Genomic DNA, 22833 nt, shown 5'->3' with positions numbered 1-22833 from the left:
GGGGATTTTATTAATAAAGAAACAATATTTATAAAGTGACTCTAAAAAATCACCCCATGCTTCTGGCTCCTTTTTGATCAATGCAATTGGGATTCCATCCGGCCCTTGTGCGCCGGAGGTTTTAGCAATCTTTATATACTTTACCAATTCCTTTCCTGACGGGGGACCAAATTCAGTAAATTCAGAAGACACGGTTTTAACCCCATCAGTCATCACAGGAGAAACTGGGCTATTATTTCCATAAAATAGGGAGATGTAATCCACCCAGTCTTTTTCTGGAATCGGTATGGGTGTAGCTCTCTGCCTTGAATTGCAATATTCAGTGATCAAGTGCCAATATTTTCTTCAATCCTTGGCCCTTGCAGCTTCCCTCAGCAATATCCACTTAGCATTAAGCTCCCTTCTTTTCAGTGTATCTTGGACAACCATCATCAATTAGCCTTTTGGACACTGTCCAAAACATTTTAACCGATTGGGCCAGGGATAAGTCACTTCCCAGCTAGATTCAGGTAAAGGACAAGAACAGTGGATCAGTGTTTGTTTTTCTTTTGAACAAGTAAAACACATTGAATATTAACTGGGGACACCTTTATGTTGCCTTTGTTGATCTCTGAGGTCTTAGCCAGTATTGGATTCCCACTAGATCTTTTGGAATTCATTATACACATCAATGAAGGAAATTATGCGCAGGTTAGATGGGGCCCAAATGGTGAACTCACCGATAAAATTAATGTTAAAAAAGGAGTTCAAAAGGGATGCATTCTGGCTCCTCCTTACTGCTTTTCATTAACTACAGTGTAGATTTTTTGTTAGATTTTGAAAATGATTCCCCTATTTCAGTTGGCCAGAAGGTTTCTCTATAGTCTTCCCTGATGATACCCTTCTTAACTTTAAATCTCTGAAGGGCCTACAAATTCCTTAAGAAAGTATTTCATCATGTTCTAGAAATTTACATGCAGAAAAACAAATATATGCCCCTTAGCCTGCGGAAGAACTACAGGGGAAACATAAGGAGGGTGATAATATGCTTTGGGCAATAAATTAGTTTTAATCTTTGGGAATCAGATTAGCTGATTCCAATTCTTGGGGGTCGCAAATTACTAAACACACCCTTCTGATCAAAGCTAGGGCTTGTGCAATACTTCGGTTTTCCAAGAGGTCCTCATACTGTCTGAATTTCTCCTGCCATAATAGGCTATAAAACACAAGCCATAAATGTAGCTCTCTATGGCTCTCTATGGCACAAAACTCTGGTACCACTGCAATGTATATGAGAACAACTTTGCCAGTTCTCTACTAAATTTAGGCCAGGGCACCCTATTATTGCTTTTATGAATAGATTTAGCCTTAAACCTTTTGTAGAGTCTGAAAGTTTAAATCCAGCTGTGTATAGGCTTCGCATTTGGTCAACGGATGAGCTATTTCAGTACAGAGCTGTACTCAGTGACATCATCAGTCGACCAGGGGTCCAAAGGATTCCATGGTTAAAACATGTGAAGAGGTCCTTGTTCGATTTAGGCCTGAGCAAGTGCTAGTTTTATCTAGAAGACCAGCTTAAGTTACATTGGCAAAGAGAGGTACTAGGATCTCACAATGGCACATAGCGAAAAATCAGATTCCCTTGGCAGCAGGTTCCTGCACCACAATCCGTATTTGAGGAATTCTTAGATTGTATTAATCCTGCGTTTGCAATATCGCTTTTCCTGAAATTTAGATACAGGCTCCTCCCTATGGCTACCTACTCATCCTCATGGGCGTCCTCTGTTAGTAAATCTAAATTGCGCCCTTTTTGTGGCGATCCTGAAGAACCGGAGGAGTATGAGCTGTTTTTCTGTAATACTTATAATAAAGACAGTGCCATGTGGTTTGTAATCCCCAATGGTTGTGCGTTCGTTGGGGATTACAAACTGTGTAAATGTACTAGGAATATGCAAAACGGATTCTAACATGGCTGTAGTTGTTGCTGTATTACGTTTTGTATATGCTGCTTGACTTATAAGACTTAAAATGTTGAAAGTGGGCATTATGACATATGAGTACATTTTGTACTTTTTGTATATATTGCTTTTATTGATATTTGAGATATTTTGAGATGTTATTGCTTTTAAGACATGCACGGTTTTGTCAACAATGTTGTATTTTGTTGATGGACTCAAATAACCGATGTGACAATAAATATGGATTGTTTGTTGTAGTCCATTTATTATCCAAATAAATCCAAATATTTTATTGTTTGATACTATGCCATCAAGGCAACACACACATACATCACATAAATGACATAAAAAACATTAAAAACTATTAAGTTTCCCAAAACCTCAAATCATCATTGTTATACTATGCTATCAATTTAGCCCAAATGGGCAACCATTTTTCCTGTAAGTCAATGTATATTCGAGAGCACCACACTGTTTAAATAAGATACATCCAAAGCGTAATGCATATAAACCTGGCACTTACTGTATTGCTAAAACATTTATACGTTATCCAATTTCTTTTTTAAAGTGCAACAAAAAAATTATTATCTTTACTGCTAGTATGTATATGCTACACACTTTGACCCAGAATAAGCCAGTTACTGTGTCCACTTCTGGTCACCACGATAATACAGTGCCTTGGAAGGATCAGCAGCCGTTCCCAACACCCCCCAAACGCCTTGAGACCCCTACAGGTGATTGAGTGATTGAATGATTGATTGAACTATATGAGGTTCATAAAAATATACAGTTCTCAAACTAACATTTATCAAATTTTAGCTGCACAAACTTGTAAATACAACCTGGTCTATAAAGCAGAGTTAGGATCATAATCAACACAAAAGGAAAAAGTGCAATGTGCCCAGATATCTACCGTCTATATTTTTGAAATTTAAATTATTCTTATGCCTCAGCCATACAGGTTTATTATTCTGTCTGGTAAAGTTGTAGAAATAAGGTGGAACAATTCCAACTAAAGTTTACCACCCTGGCTAAGCATGTATTGCGTTCCCCTCTCTTGTTAATCAAATAAGCTTACTAGTTTTAAAATAAAATTCTAATAAAATATCATAAAGTGCCATGTGCCTTTTTAATTCTTTCTGAGTCAGCGTGCATGTGCTGCTCTGAGAGACTTTAGAAGGTGAGTTTTCAAAGTGCTGCTGGCTGGCGACAAGCTTGTGTTCACACGAGCGTGCACTCACGAACTGCCAGCCTTCAGCGCCATCTGTCTTTCCTCTTGCTTGCTCCCTGCCTCCGCCCCTACCCCCGCCTTCGCACTTACAAGCGTTCGGGATTCTCCTAGTGGGTGCATCTCTGTCAGGCAATATCACGCCCAACTTGAATTTCTCTTCTATCATTGACTCAATGTGCTTTCTCTTTCCACAAACTCGATGTTTGTGTGCCTTTATTTTGAGATACTTTTAGTATTACTGTTTTGTGACTTAAGGAACATTAAGGAAATGTTACAGTGAAACTGGACAATGTTCACAGTGTTTATTTCTGATCGCAGTGGCTGCTTCATGTCTGTTGCACCATTCAGGGAGTCCTTTTGTTGGCGCTTTCATGAGGACATGATGAGGAAGCTGGAATCTTTTGGCACATCCACTTTAAAAGCAAAGTGTTGGCGACTGGTTAGTTGATGAGACCTATGTAGCGCTTTAGATCTCAAAACGCTATGGTGGGTGCAGCAGTTATAACTCATGAAATATGGGGTGCAACTCACAAGGAGGGAGCAGGTTTGAGTGCAGATTTATTGCAATCAAACTCTTAAGATGATGGGCTGTGTGTATCAATTTTCAGCATGTGTATCCATTATCAGCACTCAGTCTTCGCTGAGGGATCTTGTTTTGTTGTTGTGTCAATGCTTTGCTGCGCCCGTTTGACTTACAACGTGCTTTCTCTTTCTCCAAACTCGATGTTGGTGTTCCTTTATTTTGAGATGCTTTTAGTATTACTGTCACAAACACAACCACACACACAACCACAACCACACACAACCACACACACACACAGCCACGCACACACAACCACACACACAACCACACACACAAAACAACAGTCAACCACACAACCACACACACACACACAACCACACTCACAACCACACACAACTACACACACACACAACCACACACACATAACCACACACACACAACCACAAACACACACAAGCACACACGCAACCACACATGTACAACCACAAACACAACCACAAACACAACAACACAAACACAACCACACACATAACTACACACACCCACAACCACACATACAGCCACACACACAACCACAACCACACACAGAACCACAAACACAATCACACACACAACCACACCCAACCACACAACCTCACACACAACCACACTCACAACCACACACACAACCACACAACCACACACAACCACACACACAACTACACACACAACCACACACAACAACACAACCACAAACACACACAACCACACCCACCCACAACCACACACACACACCCACACACCCAACCAAAACCACACACACAACCACAAAACCACACACACAACCACCCAACCACAAAACCACACACACCACACACAACCCCCCACCTACACAACCACACCCAACCAAACACACAACCACATCCACAACCACACACACACAACCACACACACATCCACAACCACACACACAACCACACATGCAACGACACACACACCCTCCCACACACAATCACTCACACACAACCACACACACACACCGACCACACACAGAACAACAAGCACACACACAACCACAAGCACACACACACAACCACAACCACACACACAACCACACACATACAAACACACACACACCTACAAACACAACTACACACACAAACACATACACAACCGCACATACAACCACATACACACACAACTACACACACACAACTACACACACAACCACACACACACACACACACACACACAACCACACACACACAACCACACACACACTACCACACACATACACCTACTACCACACACACAACCACAACCACACCGACAACCGCACACAACCACACACCCAACCACACCCACATCCACAACCATACCCACAACCACACACAACAAAACACACACAACCACAACATTGCACTCAACCACACCCAACCACACACACACATTCACACACACACAATCACAAACACACACACAACTACAACCACACACAACCACACATAAAACCACACACAGGGCCGCACACACATACAACCACACACACAACCACAAACACAACAACACACACACAACCACACACCCACAGGCAACCACTTACACAACCACAAACCCAATAACACACACACAACCACACACACAAACACACACGCAGACAACCATGCACACACACAACCACACACACCCACAACAACACACAACCACACCCACAGCCACACACAACAACACAACCACACACACAACCATGCACATAACCACACACACACACACACACACACAACCACACACACAACCACAACCACACACACAACCAACCACACACAGTCACATCCACAAACTAAACACAACCACACACACACAACTACACACACAACCACAGACACAACAACACACACAGAACCACACACACAACCACACACACACAACAATGCACACACTACCACACACACAACCACACACACACACAACCACACACACACACACACAACCACACACACACACAACCACACTGTTAGAAGGGGCGAGTCCATAGGCCGGGTTATGTCTACCCGACTCCTCCGTGACCCACCTCTTCCACCAATAATGCCGAGCCTTGTGAGGGGTCTCCACCGGGGAAGACCTCAGGTAGTGAATCGTACACACGAGGACCACACCACACTCATGAACAGACACAACACCGAAGGGTTCGTTATCAATTCCTTTATAATCAAGAAGAAAAGTATTATCACACTTATGTACAATGATCAAGGGATCGCAGAGAGTCTCAAGTCTTTAGGAAGGGGGTAGCGGGACAGTCTTACTCTCGTAGGCCAGTACGTAGCGTACCCTGCGCTGGTGATCCTACTACTTGAGGATGGTTCTCTCTGGTTGGTAGCTTCGATAGCCCAGCCGGACTAGAATATTCCTCGAGCCGCGACAACGTCAGCAGGGCTCGCTCTGGAGCAAGTTCAGGAGGAGCCGCGACCACGTCAGCAGGGCTCAGAGGGTTCGGTAGAGGTCTTCAAGATTCCAGCTTGAGCCGCAACAAGGTCAGCAGGGCTCTGATGGTTCAGTTCCAAGAACGAGCCACAACAGCGTCAGCAGGGCTCACAGAGTTCGGTAGAGGTCTTCAAGATTCAAGCTCGAGCCGCGACGAGGTCAGCAGGGCTCTGATGGTTCAGTTCCAAGAACGAGCCGCGACAGCGTCAGCAGGGCTCAAAGAGTTTGGTAGAGGTCTTCAAGATTCAAGCTCAAGCCGCGACGAGGTCAGCAGGGCTCCGATGGTTCAGTTCCAAGAACGAGCCGCGACAGCGTCAGCAGGGCTCAAGAGTTTACGAGGTTCAGTTCAGCCGCGATCAGATCAGCAGGGCTTCCTTGCCCAAGATACAACTGCCCGCTAGTTCTGGGGCGCCCCTTGATATAGTTCAGTGACCCTTTGATGTCTGAACTCTCGCAGGTGGAGGTCCGAGGCTGTGGGGGCGGTCCTTGGGTGAGGTCCGGCGGTGGGTTCTTTGATCCCTTTGAGGATGCATCTGGGAATTCCCAGACGCCCAGCAGGTCTGGAGCCAGCACTCGGGGAGGCCAGAGGTGGCGTCGAAGCTGGCCCTCAGGGGGGAGACCAGAGGTGTGATCAAAACCAGTCTCTCAGGGGAGGCCAGGGGTGCCATCGAAACTTCTCGCCTTCTCTCACTAGGGTAGCCCTCACCCTCCCAACGGGGGCTGGCGCATCTGGAGCCTACGCTGCGCTGGGGCTGTGGGTCATGCTAGGCCCACGGCATCAGGGATCTCGGGAAGGGAAAATGGCTGCCGATGTGCCTATGGGGCCTTGCGGGTTTGGGACGTGCGGGCTGCACGGGTGGCCGGGGACAGGCCGATGCGGGCCATGGGCGTTTGGTTGGACATGGGCAGGGCAGCTAGGGGTTTCTAGGTATGGAGCTGGGCTATCAGGGAGCTGAGTCACGGGGGGAACCACGCCACGAGGCCGGGTCCAACACACACACACAAACACAACCACACACACAACCACACACACACAACCAACCACACACACAACCACACACATACAACCACTACCATACACACAACCACAACCACACTGACAACCAAACACAACCACACACCCAAATACACCCACATCCACAACAACACCCACAACCACACACAACCACACACACAACCACACCATTACACTCAACCACACCCACACCCAACCACACACAACCACACACACACATTCATACACACACAACCACACAGACACACACAACCACACACACACACACAACTACAACCACACACAACCACACACACAACCACATACAACCACACCCACCCACACACACACAACCACACACACAACCACAAACACAACACACAAACAACCACACACACACAGACAACCAAAACACAACCACAAACACAACACACACACACACAACCACACCGACAACCACACACAACCACACACCCAACCACACCCACATCCACAACCATACCCACAACCACACACAACAACGCACACAACCACAACATTACACTCAACCACACACAACCACACACAACCACACACACACATTCACACACACACAACCACAAAACCACACACACAACCACACACATAACCACACACACACACAACCACACACAAAACCACAACCACACACACAACCAAGCACACACAACCAACCACACACAGCCACATCCACATCCACAAACTAAACACAACCGCACACAACCACAAACGAACAACTACACACAGAACCACAGACACAACAACACACACAGAACCACACACACAACCACACACTACCACACACACAACCACACACACAACCACACACACACACAAAACCAAAAACACACAACCACACACACACACAACCACACACACACAACTACACACACAAACACAACCACACACACAACCACACACACACAACCAACCACACACACAACCACACACATACAACCACTACATTACACACAACAGCAACTACACCGACAACCAAACACAACCACACACCCAACCACACTCACATCCACAACCACACCCACAACCACACACAACCACACCATTACACGCAACCACACCCACACCCAACCACACACAACCACACACGCACATTCACACACACACACAACCACACACACTCAACTACAACCACACACAACCACACACACAACCACACAACCACACACACCCACACACACACAACCACACACACAACACACACACAACCACACACACATAGACAACCACATAGACAACCACAAACACAACACACACACAACCACACACATACAGACAACCATTCACACACACAACCATCCACACCCACAACAACACACAACCACACACACACACATAACCACACACACACACACAACCACACACACAACCACAACCACACACACAACCTACCACAACCAACCACACACAACCAACCACACACACAACCAAACACACACACAACCACAACCACACACACAACCAAATCCAGATCCACAAACTAAACACAACCACACACATACACAACCACACACACAACCACAGACACAACAACACACACAGAACCACACACACAACCACACACATACACAACCACGCACACAAGACCAAACACACCAACAACCAAACACACAACACACACCCACAACTACACACACAACCATACACAACCTCAACCACACACACACAACCACACAAACACACAACCACACACACAACCACAACCAAGCACACACATAACCACACACATACAACCACTACCACACACACAACCACACCGACAACCACACACTACCACACACCCAACCACACCAACATCCACAACCACACCCAAAACCACACACAACCACAATACTACTCTCAACCACACTCACACACAACCACACACACACATTTATACACACAACCACACACACAAACACACAACCACACACACAACTACAACCACACTCACACAGGCACACACACACACAACCACACACACCCACAACCACACACACACAACCACAACCACACACACACAACTAAAACCACACACAACCACAAAACCACACACACCCCCACACACACCCCCACACACAAAAACACACACAACCACATCCACAACCACACATGCAACCACACACACACAAACCCACACACACACATACACAACCACACACACACACCCGACCACACACAGAACCACAACTACACATACAACCACAAGCACACACACACAACCCCAAGCACACACACAACCACACACATACAACCACACACACACACCTACACACACAAACACATACACAACCACACATACAACCACATACACACACAACCACACACACACATCCACACACAGACAACCACACACACACAACCACAACCACACACACACACAAAACCACACACACACAACCACACACACAACCAACCACACACACAACCACACACATACAACCACTACCACACACACAACCACACACAACCACACCCCCAACCATACCCACATCCACAACCACATCCAAAACCACACACAACCACAACATTACACTCGACCACATCCACACTCAACCACACTCAACCACACACAACCACATACAACCACACATACACACACAACCACATACACACACACACAACCACACACATACAACTACAACCACACATACAACCACACACACATGCAACCATACACACACACAACCTCACACACACACAAACACAACCACAACCACACACACAACCACACACACAACCACACACAACCAACCACACACATACAACCACTACCACACACACAACCACAACCACACCGACAACCCCACACAACCACACACGCAACCACACAATCACACAACAACACAAACAACCACACACACACAGACAACCACACACAACCACAAACACAACACACACACACACACACAACCACACACACACAGACAACCACGTACACACAACCACACACACCCACAACCACACACAAAACCACACACACAACCACACAACCACACACAACCACACACACAACCACACACACACACACACACATAACCACACAACCACACACACAACCACAAACACACACACAACCAAACACACACAACCAACCACACACAACCAACTACACCACAACCACACACACACAACCACAACCACACACACAACCACATCCACACCCACAAACTAAACACAACCACACACAGCCACACACACACAACCACAGACACAACAACACACACAGAACCACACACACACAACCACAACCACACACACAACCACATCCACACCCACAAACTAAACACAACCACACACAACCACACACACACACCCACAACCACACACACCCACAACCACACACACAGCCATACACAACCACAACCACACACACAACCACACAAACACACACACAACCACAACCACACACAGACAACCAACCACAACCAACCACACACAACCACACACATACAACCACTACCACACACACAACCACACCAACAACCCCACACAACCACAAACGCAACCACACCCACATCCACAAATACACCCACAAACACACAACCACACACACAACCACAACATTACACTCACCCACACCCAACCACACACAACTACACACAACCACACACACACATTCACACACAACCACACAAACACACAACCACACACACACAACCACACACACAACCACAAACACAACAACACACACACACAACCACACACACAACCACACACACACAGACAACCCAACCACACACACAACCACAAACACAACAACACACACACACAACCACACACACACAGACAACCATGCACACACACAACCACACAGACAACCACACACACAACCACATACAACCACACACAACCACACACACAACCACACACACACAACCACACACATACACATAACCACACACACACAACCACACACACACACATAACCACACACACAACCACACACACAACCACAAACACACACACAACCAAACACACAAAACCAACCACAACCAACCACACACAACCAACCACACACACACAACCACAACCACACAAACAACCATATCCACATCCACCAACTAAACACAGCCCCACACAACCACACACACACAACCACAGACTGCATGCACACATAACCACACACACCCACAACCACACACACAACCACAACCACACACACACAAACACACAACCACACACACAACCACAACCACACAAACAACCACACACACAACCAACCACACACACAACGACACACATAAAACCACTACCACACACACAACCACAACCACACCGACAACCCCACACAACCACACACGCAACCACACCCACATCCACAAACAGACCCACAAACACACAACCACACACACAACCACAACATTACACTAACCCACACCCAACCACACCCAACCACACACAGCCACACACAACTACACACAACCACACACACAACCACACAAGCACAACTACAACCACACACAACCACACATACAACAACACACACAGCCACACACACACAACCACACACACACAACCACACACACAACCACACACACACAACCACACACACAACCACAAACACAACAACACACACACACAACCACACACGCACAGACAACCACACACACAACCACAAACACAACAACACACACACAACCACACACACACAGACAACCATGCACACACACAACCACACACAACCACACACACAACCACAAACACAACCACACACACACACAACCACACACATACACATAAACACACACACACACAACCAAACACAAAACCAACCACAACCAACCACACACACACACAACAACACACACAACCACATCCACATCCACAAACTAAACACAACCACACACAGCCATACACACACACCCACATACACAACACCCACAGAACCACACAGAACCACACACACACACACAACCACGCACACACAACCACACACACCCACAAACACACAACCATACACAACCACAACCACACACACACAACTACACAAACACACAACCACACACACAACCACGCACACAATCACAAAGACAACAACACACACACACACAACTACACACACACAACTTAGACCACACACACAACCACAAAACCACACACACAACCACCCAACCACACACCCCCACACACACAACCACATCCACAACCACACACAACCACACATGCAACCACACACACACCCACCCACACACACACATACACAACCACACACAACCACACAAACACACCCGACCACACACAGAACCACAACTACACACACAACCACAATCACACACACAGCCCCAAGCACAAACACAACCACTCACATACAACCACACACACACCTACACACACAACCACACACACACAAACACATACACAACCACACATACAACCACACACACACACACAACTACACACATACAACCACAACCACACACACACAAAACCACACACACATAACCACACACAACCACAACCACACACACAACCACACACACAACCAACCACAAACACAACCACACACATACAACCACTACCACACACACAACCACACACCCAACCACACCCACATCCACAACCACACCCAAAACCACACACAACCACACACACAACCACATCACACTCAACCACATGCACACCCAACCACACACAACCACATTCAACCACACACACAACCACACACACACACAACCACACACACACAACTACAACCACACATACAACCACACACACACAGTCGCACACACATAAACCATACACACACAGAACCACACACACAACCACAACCACACACACAACCACACAACCACACACACAACCACACACACACACAACCAACCACACACACAACCACACACATACAACCACTACCACATACACAACCACAACCACACCGACAACCCTGTTGGAGGGAGATTTATTACAGAGCAGGAGGGATCTGGGGCCGGGGCGCAACGGCTCAGAAGCCTGCGCTGGGGAGACCGTGAGTGAGAACTAAGGACAATAGGACACCTTAATTTGTACCCGGTTGTGCAGGAACCCTTGCTCTAAAAATAGAGGAAAACAGATATATGAGCCGTGGAAACCGAAGCTGAAAGATTAACAGTTTTATTAAGAAGCTGCAACTTCTTAGAACAACAATATAAAGGCATAAAAATCACTTTAGTTCAATATCCAGCGCTCCACATTCACTGGTAGCCAAGTGGATTTAGATTTCAGTACTGAAAATTGCATTTACTCAATACAAGCTTTCAAACTGCCAGAGGACAAGGGTCTAAAACCTTAAAGACACCTTTATATTTTGAGGCAAAGCATATTAACAAGCAAAGTACATGTTATTCAGGAAAATACTCACATTTGCCTATAAGTGAGAAGTCCCTAAAATACAATATAAACACTTCAAATATAATGAGGAAAAAGCAAGGTTAACAGAATATATAGCAAAGGCAACATTTCAAATGTAACATTTCATAAGACAGAATATAACCTAAAGCATCAAAATTAAAGTACATGTACTAAATACATGGGCTCTCAAGTAACCCATGGGAAGAACTCACTCAGGTAGAGTAATTCAAAGAGGGCTTTGTGAACCTCCTTTTTATATGTTTCAAGGTGGCTCGAAGTGTATAGCAACGTCATCTTGCGTCATCTCGTACCACATACCCTTCCTTCATCACCTTCAGCCTGGCCTGTGCCTTTCCCATCCAAATGTAGCCCCTTTTCCTGTAAATGTGACTCGTACACTTGTCTAGACTAATGGTCGCGCCGCGTTGACTGGAAGGTTGTCATAAATTGTGCATGGACGGCAGAAAAGTGTTATTATTGCACAAAAGGATTTTATTTTATGCGTGTATGTGCCAGTCTGTGATTCTTGTCGCCACATTTATCGCTCAAGCTTGGCGTAGCTGCGGCGGGAACTTCCCTTTTCCTCATTCAAAGCCTTAGGTGGTGCTCCGGGGTGTGTTGAAATAATAGAGGGGAACTTGGACTTTAGCGTTCGTGAACTTAGCGCACAGTAGGGTGGGGGCTAGAAACAGGAGCGCGGAGCCTCGCAGACAAGGGGCTGGGTGAAGCCTAGGTCAGACCTGCTCTCTGCTTAAACTATGAGAAAATGGTAGTACTACAAAATGGCAGTACTCTGGCCAATGTAACTAAGGCCTATAACTTTAAAACAGCAGGGCCTACACAGGGGCTCATGCTAGCTAAGTGATAAGAACGTCCCAGGATATATATATAATAAAATCTTTCCCTCTCTCACTCCCCCGTCTTGTTCATAATATGTAATATCATTGAACATCATTTGATCCGCATTTTTAGCCTGTGCCGGGGGTAGTGGCCATTGTGAGTCAAGAAGAAGCGGCTCTCCAGTGTTCGGGCAGTTGCTAAAGCCTCATTTATCCCCCCTAGTTTGTTGCACATCGTCTCATAAGGAAATACCAAGTCTTTCCCTAAGGGAAGTGGTGGGCCACTATGAACCTGGGCCTGGTAGTTACTATCCAGAGGAACCTGTAAAGTGCGTGAGTCAGGGATGGCAAGTTCTACTATCTTTAACATTGCTAACTCTTCCCTGTCCCCTTATTCCTGTGTATTCTCCTGAGTTCTTCATAGTTCATCTCAACTACTTTAGATCTCAATCTCTTAACACAATACAGCATAATCTGTGTTCCGCAATACATCATTACAAGCACACATAATATAGGAACTATAAATTTTAGTACTGCAGATAGCCATGAAGGCATCCAGACCAAAATTGGACCAGGTACATAAAACATCTCCTTTTGCATCTCCTTCCTCAGGCATATGTCTCCCCAAATTGTCCAAGTCCTCAATGGCCTTTGTAAGTGTTCCGTTATCCGCATCATTGGCCAAAATGAAGACACACCAGGACGACTTTCCCACTTTTGCGCATCCACCACTCTTCATCGTAATTAACTGGTCCAAAACATAGTGATGTTCCAGAACCATGAGTCTCAAAGGTCGTAGTTCTTCTTTCACGGCGTTGAACCCATCACGGGTGCTGTTGACAAGCTGCATCAGCTCGTACCTGGTCACTTGGAGCCAGCGAGCATTAGCTTTGGTCTGGAACAGGGGAAGAACGCCCCCGAAGAAAAGTTCAGCATCGTTGAAAATTCGGAATTCTTGTGCAATGCCCTGAAATGGGCCATGTGAGAAATACTTCTTGACTTTCTTTTTCTGGTGGTGGAGCAGAGTGACATCATCTGTCATTGGGTGGGTATGAATGTGAGAAATGTTAGCTGCTGGGACAACCAGATGCAGTTCATGCATCATCACGATGGAACAAAGTCCTTGCCAGTGGGGAGGCAGCTGCAGATAGAGGTTTTCTCTGCAGATCCAATAGATGTCCATGAGGCTGGAGGTGCCGTACTTCAGGTTCAAATTAAAACTAGTGCTGTTGCAATTAGTATTCCGACCCACAGAAACTGTTCCATTACCTAGGAAGCAAAGGAGAGGAGACTTTAGCTTGTATGCTCTTTTCTCTTTGTATGGTGTACCTCATTGAAAGTGTATCTTCTAGTTTCCTTACCCCATATCTCAGCACACTCCCTCTCTATATCCTCATTTAAATAATGTTTGTGCTCTTGTCCTACAATTGTGCTACCTAAGGAGGCTGCCTTACATATTAAGTCATGTGGACCATTCCACTTGTTGTTGAAATAAATATTGGCCTTCAGGTGCAGAATTGGTCTCCACTGACAAGGGCATGTGTCATGTGTATGGTTAGCTCGTTGATGTTCGGGTGAGTGGCATTTCGATGTGGGTGTTGGGAAGGTGAAGTACCCTAGTATCTTATATTGACGTTCCCAAACCTGCATTATGTCGGCAGGTACTTTCATATCACGGTAAACCTCCATTCTCCTTTCAATTTCCAATGGATTAGTGATGACCGTAAATGTTACATACTTGTCATCCCACTCTGTGGTATTTACAAATGCATCATCCACTTTGGCTGAGTGGAGCTGTATCTGACCATGTATGCTGCAAAGAAACAGGTGTAAAAGACATTTGGCTGCGGGTGGTGAGACTTCTTTAGGAAAGATCAATTTATCTGCGCCTACAGCGTGTGGAATGTGAGAACATACAAAGCAGGACTCGTTTGTGACCTTTCTTCAAACCTCCCTCATGTCTCTGTACCACATGTTGTCTAATAGTGCGTTGTGAATCTCATTATCCTCTGCTCTCTCACTAGGGCGCTGGGAGTGGAAATCAGGCATAGAGTGCTGGTCGAAGGTGAAAACAACTGTCTTTTGGAGATTACTGACCCAGTCTGGAATTTGCAGAGCCTGTTTTTCTTTACGTTGGGTACACGATGTATATCTAACTGGCACTTCCTCATGACCCATTTCATCTCTGATACTTCGTTTATATTGGCGGGCACGTTTAGGTGTACCTGTCATAGGGGATTCAGGGTGAGATCAGGTGCCAAGTCCCAATCTGTGGGGTCTGCTTGGGGTGAGGAAGGTGTCAAGGTGGGTGGTGCATAGGTGTCATAGCTACTGCTGGCGCTTATCCCAGTTTGCTTGTTACCAGGAAGTGTCTTGAACACGGGTTGCCCTGTTGAGGCGGCACATTTAAGGTCGCTGGTAGCTCTTTTTCTTTCTCTAATCATACTGCTAACCAGTGGAATATGGCTACTGAAGCTACAAACATAACAAAGAAAATAATTGCAATTGTACATATCTTTTTCATTGAAAGCTTGACATGCGAGGCGGGTCTGTTGCTGTGTCTCAGTCCGTACGCCATCATACGATCTCCACATTCTTGATCTTGGATAGTTAGTTGGTACATAATGCCCTTCTCTCGGTCAATGTTCAAATCTCGAATAGTGCCGGGTGGATCCTCACGTGGCTTCGGTGAATCCATTCCTTCCTGGCTATTCAGACAGTTGTGGGTGAAAAGTCAATTTGCAAGTGTTCGCTGAATTTGAGGTCTCTCCTCTTCCGGACTGCTTCTTTTAAAAAGATGCATGTCCCAAAGCAGATAGGCGGAGGTTCATCAGAGATAGGACCCTTGTTCTTGGTCTTTGATATCTGAATGGAAAGGAACTTTGAAGCACGCATTAGTGCACATAAATGAACAACAATTCATCGCTCACAATATCAGAAGAAGGCTCAGTGTCTTGTTTTAAGTCTGGTGGAGAGAACAACCACATTCATTGATCTGTCAGTGACAAGCTTGTGAGGTGATGATCAGAACTGGGAGCGTTTCTAAGTGTAAACAAAGCAATGGAAAGGTAATATAGCCATTTCTTTCCAATTGGGCACTTATCTTACTGACCTTGGCTTTGAACAGGCCATTTAGGTGCTCACAAATACCATTGCTTTGGGGGTGATAGACTGAAGTCAACATATTCTTTACTCCTAACATTGTCGCAGTTGTGTAAAAAAAAAAGATCTTTGAAAAAAATGACTGCCACTGTAACTGCGAGTCACTGCGATTGGCGTCCAGTAATCCTCTGTGACATATGACCTCACAAAGCAGGAATGTAGCTGCTTTTTTGTGTCACAATGGACACATGGTCCAACTTCAATCCATCGTGAAAAAAGGCAAACCACTACAATGTGGTATCGGTAATTCTGGCATCTGTCAGTCATGTCTACATAGTCAATGTGGAACTCTCTAAAGGACCCTTGGGCCCTGGTATTGTTGATGCAACTGTTTTTATAGCTAGATTAGGGGAAACTGTTGATATCATGAGCCTTCCTGTCATTGTCTGTCTGAAAATAAATAAATAAAATCTGATGCATCCTGTGTACTCCCCTCTTCTCCCACAACTCTTTTTCTTTAGGTGGGGCACTTTCCCTGTACCTCTCTGAGGTGCAGTTGTGCAATGAGATCATATTGCTGTGTACTCTCAATTGTGCATGGAAGTGATGGACCCTTGAATATGTTGTTGTGGTGACATCAGCAGAATCAGAACATACAGTAATTCTTTCATCAGCTCCATGTTTGAGTGCTGCAGTCAGTGGCACTAACTCTGCTGCTTGTGCTGAGTAATGTGATGGCAATGCTTTCTGCTGTACAATGTCTAAAGAGTCTGAGCATTTATTCTGATGTGCTCTGACTACTGCAGCTCCTGCGTATTTTATTCCTGTCTCTTGATGAATGGTAGAAGAGCCATCAACAAAGTAGACTGTACTGTCTGTAGGGCAGAGCAATTGTATCCTGGCGGCACTCTTGCTCTGTGGTGCTACAGAGAAGTTTATTTGTCATTATCAGAATGTAGCAGAGTGCAGCCACATAGGAAGTTTAACAAATCATCTTTGACAGCTCAGTTGAACACACTGGGGGACTCAGTATTTTTAATGTAACCTTTGATATATGAACTGCCTATTTCAGAATGAAAATGCGAATAAATACTTGTTGTCAGCGTGCAATGGGACACTGAAGAGGGCAGTTTTCAGGCCTATGATCAAAAAAGACAGTATAACTTGAGGAAATTTTGTTTGACAGCCATCATTATGGCCGGTGGTGTATCAGCAATGGAGAAAGTCATTGTGTCGTTCTCACTGAAATATATTCTCATTTTTAATTTGGCCATGAGATCACATCCTAAGATGTTTACTGGGGACTGTGTTGTGTAAAGTAGACGCTGTTGAATACATCTGCCTCCAATTTCTATTGGTACTGGCTCTGTGAAAGGGACCCTTGATATCGCCCCAGAGAAATCTAGTGTGTTTGTGCTCTGGTTGGAAATGGGCAGTGCCCCCTCCTTGATACAGGAGAATGTAGCACCTGTGTCAATCAAAAAACTATACGTGTTGTTGTTAATCATGACATTCACAACTGGGTCCTCTCTAATGTTTGTGAGACATGACAACACGGGACACACTAGAGTTATCTGTGGGCTGTCCTAACTTGAATATCCTTCATCCTGGTACTCCTGGATGGTGCCCTATGAAACCGAATTGATGGGGGGCAGTACTGTAGCTCCCTGTGATACAAGAGCTTGAGTCTGGGGCACCATTAGGTACACAGGCATGTGTTGCTGAGGTAGCTGTGGTTGTATGTGATGTGTTGTTACCTGTGTGTTACCTCCTGGTACATTTAAGGCACTTTGTGAAAAATTAGTGACAGTAGTCACTTGACTCACTGGTGTAGCTAGCCTAACTGCATCAAGAGTCTTTGTTTTCTTTAATTTTTGCTGTTCTATTTTAGCAGCTGTGTTCTCAATAGCTAATTGCCTTGTTTGTGACATTAGAGATCCGATGTCTGAGACATCGGGAAACTTCCGGCGCAGTTCGTTCCACAGCGCTGATCTTATTTTATTGAAAGGATCACCATCTAATTCTGAATTAGTGGTGGGAAGCCTTGTGTCGATGCGTGAGAACATATCCTCTGCATCCTCGCCAATCAGGGAGGTGAGCAGACTTTTCATATCCCAAATAGCCAATGACACACCTGAGGTGTCATTTTCAAAGGCATGAATCCACTTTCCCGCACCCTCTGTGACGTGTGGGAGTTTATTTTTCATATGTTCTTTGTCCGTTAGGTACCAAGTGACTGAGATATGGGGGTCATTGACCTATTCGGACAGCAGGGGCAGCTGGTGTGTTACCCCTGTGGGTCTTGTGTTACCGTACCTGCGTGCGTATTTCTGCCAGACCCTTAGGCCTTGGTGCATGTAGGTGTAGTTCCAATCGTCATCTCCTGCCTCCTGCAAGATACATTCTTCAGCAGTGGCCATTTGCTCTGGCTCAAAAGATCCATCTCGGGGCCAGACATTTGTTTGAGGTGCATTAGCTTCTGTCCAGCCTGCCAAGTTATCTGAGAATGGATCGACATATTAGTCCAAGTACTACTATCTCAATTGGCGTCAGACCATTGGTCAATGGCGGTCTTGGCCTGTAAAGGGCAATGTTGTTCGGTCCTCTAGATCTCGCTGTGCGCAGGCGTGCTGTACCTGATACATCATATTCCTGTGGAATGTCCTCGGGTCGCCCTTCGTTACCTAACACTGTAACATTTTCTATCTCTGTTATTTTCTGTCTATTCCTGTTCGAGCATTTTTGGCAGATCCAAATTATCTTGCTCTAGCCGTGGTGTTTCTAGCCTACGTGGTGTAACTACTGGAGGTGATGCCTGAGGTACAGGCGTAGGTGGTGGTGTCACCTGAGAATTATAATTATTGACTGTAGACGGAGCTTGGGGTACACTTAAGTGGAATGTGAGAGAAGCTGTTGTGTTGCTCTGTGGTGGGGCTGCACTTTGGGCTTCCTGATGTAAGTCTATCCATGGCTGTGGCATGATAGTTGTTATTCCACCACTGTGTGACCCTGCTATTTTTGCAGCACCCACTAATTCATTTAGTGCTTGTTGTTGCTTCTTTACTAAATTGGCCCAAGCCACCCATCAGTTAGTCATTCTATCATCTACTCTGCCTACGTGCAATGACAGTCTCTGGAGTGTCACTGTATTGCCAGTGGGGCTTCTTGAGTACTGTTCATGTGATATGTTCCCTGCTTCTCTATCCGTTCTTTGGCATAGGTCGTGCTCTGTCCTCTTCCTGCTAATGTCTCCCTAAGTTACTACCTCAGAGGGATAATGTTCACTTTCTCTTTTTACTTCATTGAACTGTAGCAGGTCGTCTTCCTTTCGCTTGGGACCAGTGTTAAGGGGCTGCCACTCACTCCAGTAGGTCTGTGTATTATGATGCTGCTGGCTAGGGGATTGGAATGGGCCATAATGTCTTGTTCTTGTTCTTGACGGATTATGGTCCTCAGTGAGGGATGTGGGTGCTGGGCGGTCAAGTCTTGGGAGTGGAGTCTGGGAGCTGTACTGTGAACCTCTAGAAGCCCCATTGCTCTCTTGGTCCTCTTCCTGCTGGGTGGCTGCAGAGTTGGAAGCATGTGTCATTTTTATTGTAAATAGCGTGTCAATTTGACCTTGCATTCCTGATGCTGAGCCCTGCAGTACAGTGTTTTGGGTGTTCAGGGATAGCTGGCCCTGTGTACTCTCTGGTCTACTGTCTTGTGAATCATCTGAGATGTCTTGGACTGAGACATCATCATGGCCTATGGCTACCTTGTCATTTGATAAGTGTTCTAGGTCGGTCTTTATAACCTGTCCTGGATACATGCCATCTAAGTCATAGGCTGGTGGATTTGCTGTGGGTGTTGACATTATTCTTCTTCTGTGTTGTTTGTAGATAGGAGTAATGGTGTAACTCCACTAGGTGCTAAAGTCAGTGTTACCTGCTTCTAGTTTGTTATGTCTATTCCTAGGACTGATATTAGTGCCAAGATGACTGTACCCGTCAGCGGTGAGACCTGAACAGAGGATGCTGTTAGGTCCTCAGAAAAGGGCAGTAACACGACCGTTCTCTATGTGTATCGTGATCTGTAGTCTTGGTTATTATGCTCATACCCTAGAGCTACCTTTGGGCTGGGCAATCTGTGGCAGTAAATGTGGCAATACTAATCTCATTTAAACATGCGCTTTTGTAAATATGCCCACATTACTGGATAATGCGTTGTGGAAGGGTGTCTTTGTAATAGTTCTGTGAGACTTGGTGATGGCTGCTGCTGCAGCTGGTCATGCAACTCGTGGGTGTGATGCTCACAAACCAGGGGTAAAGTGGGGTCGTGCAGTGCCTGTAGAAATAATGCGTGCTGTTCACAGTCTAGTGGAGTGAGGGTATCCTGTGAATCTCCCTGCCCCTCCGGGCAGTTGGTGCTTGGAGGAGGCGGTGTGAGTGAATGCTGGTGAGAGATATCAGGGCTTTCGCTATTTACTACACTACCTACTGACTGAAATAATTCTGTGGGGGGGGCCCTTCAGTAGGATATGAGGTTGATGGGGACACCAGTTGTAGGTGTAAAGGTATGTCTTGAGTGTCTTCCACAGAAGGGGATCTCTGTGAGTACTGTGGTCCCTCAAGTGCAAGGTGTGGGCTATCGGTAGGGGGTGTATAGACTCTCGCTGGGAGGCAGTCTCACTAGATGCACTGTAGAAGCCCTTATCTCCGTACCCTGTGTGATTGGGATTCCCAACAAGTCCCACGCTCTAGATATCAAGGAAATTTGGCTTCTGTTAAATTTTCTCAGAGTTTGTGCGCTAACGTTCTGCACTGATATAATTTTATTGTCTAATATGTGCAGAACTACCTCAACTGGCTGTTGTCCACTATAGCTCATCTGTATCTTGTAGTGAGATATATATATATATTTATATGTACTATCGCTGCCCTTATGTGTCAGTTGTTGGCACAGTGTAATTCCCTATCTTCCCCCCAGCGGAGTCTGCAGTGCTCATGGGGGGGGCAACCCTGATATATCTGTAACAATTGTAGCGCTCACTATGCTGTAGCTTACAGAATCCCTTCAGTTAATCAGTGGCAGATCAATACACATGGAGATACATAAAAAAATGCATTTACAATCTCCCTAGTTATTGAATCTCACTAATGAACCAGTCTCCTGCATTTGGCAGTGGCCTTCAATAATGTTAACAAAATATTTTCCAGCAGCTTTCTACAAGCAGGCCCTTACCCTTAATTGATAGTATTGGTATGGGGCCTGGCACAATAATATTCTTCAACAATCAATATACATGTTATTATAATCAAACATAGAATCAAAAAAAAAAAACCAATGTGCGCCTAGATATTATGGTCTAACTAAGGTCAGCCTCTGTACCAGCCAGCGGCTTCCAATTCAATGACCATACA

At 45.6% G+C, this 22833-nt stretch overlaps 1 protein-coding gene and 1 pseudogene across 1 annotated transcript in view; one reads left to right on the top strand and one right to left on the bottom strand.

Moving 5' to 3' along the window:
- LOC147684910 (uromodulin-like) overlaps positions 1-22833 on the top strand; it is a 566426-nt gene that overhangs the window by 237198 nt on the left and 306395 nt on the right. The gene's annotated exons all lie outside the window — the stretch shown is intronic.
- On the bottom strand, positions 14784-16303 carry LOC147684912 (uncharacterized; annotated as a pseudogene).

This window comes from Lissotriton vulgaris, chromosome 10, assembly GCF_964263255.1.
Source record: "Lissotriton vulgaris chromosome 10, aLisVul1.2, whole genome shotgun sequence".
NCBI lineage: Eukaryota > Metazoa > Chordata > Amphibia > Caudata > Salamandridae > Lissotriton > Lissotriton vulgaris.
This window is presented reverse-complemented; position numbering and strand designations above follow the sequence as displayed.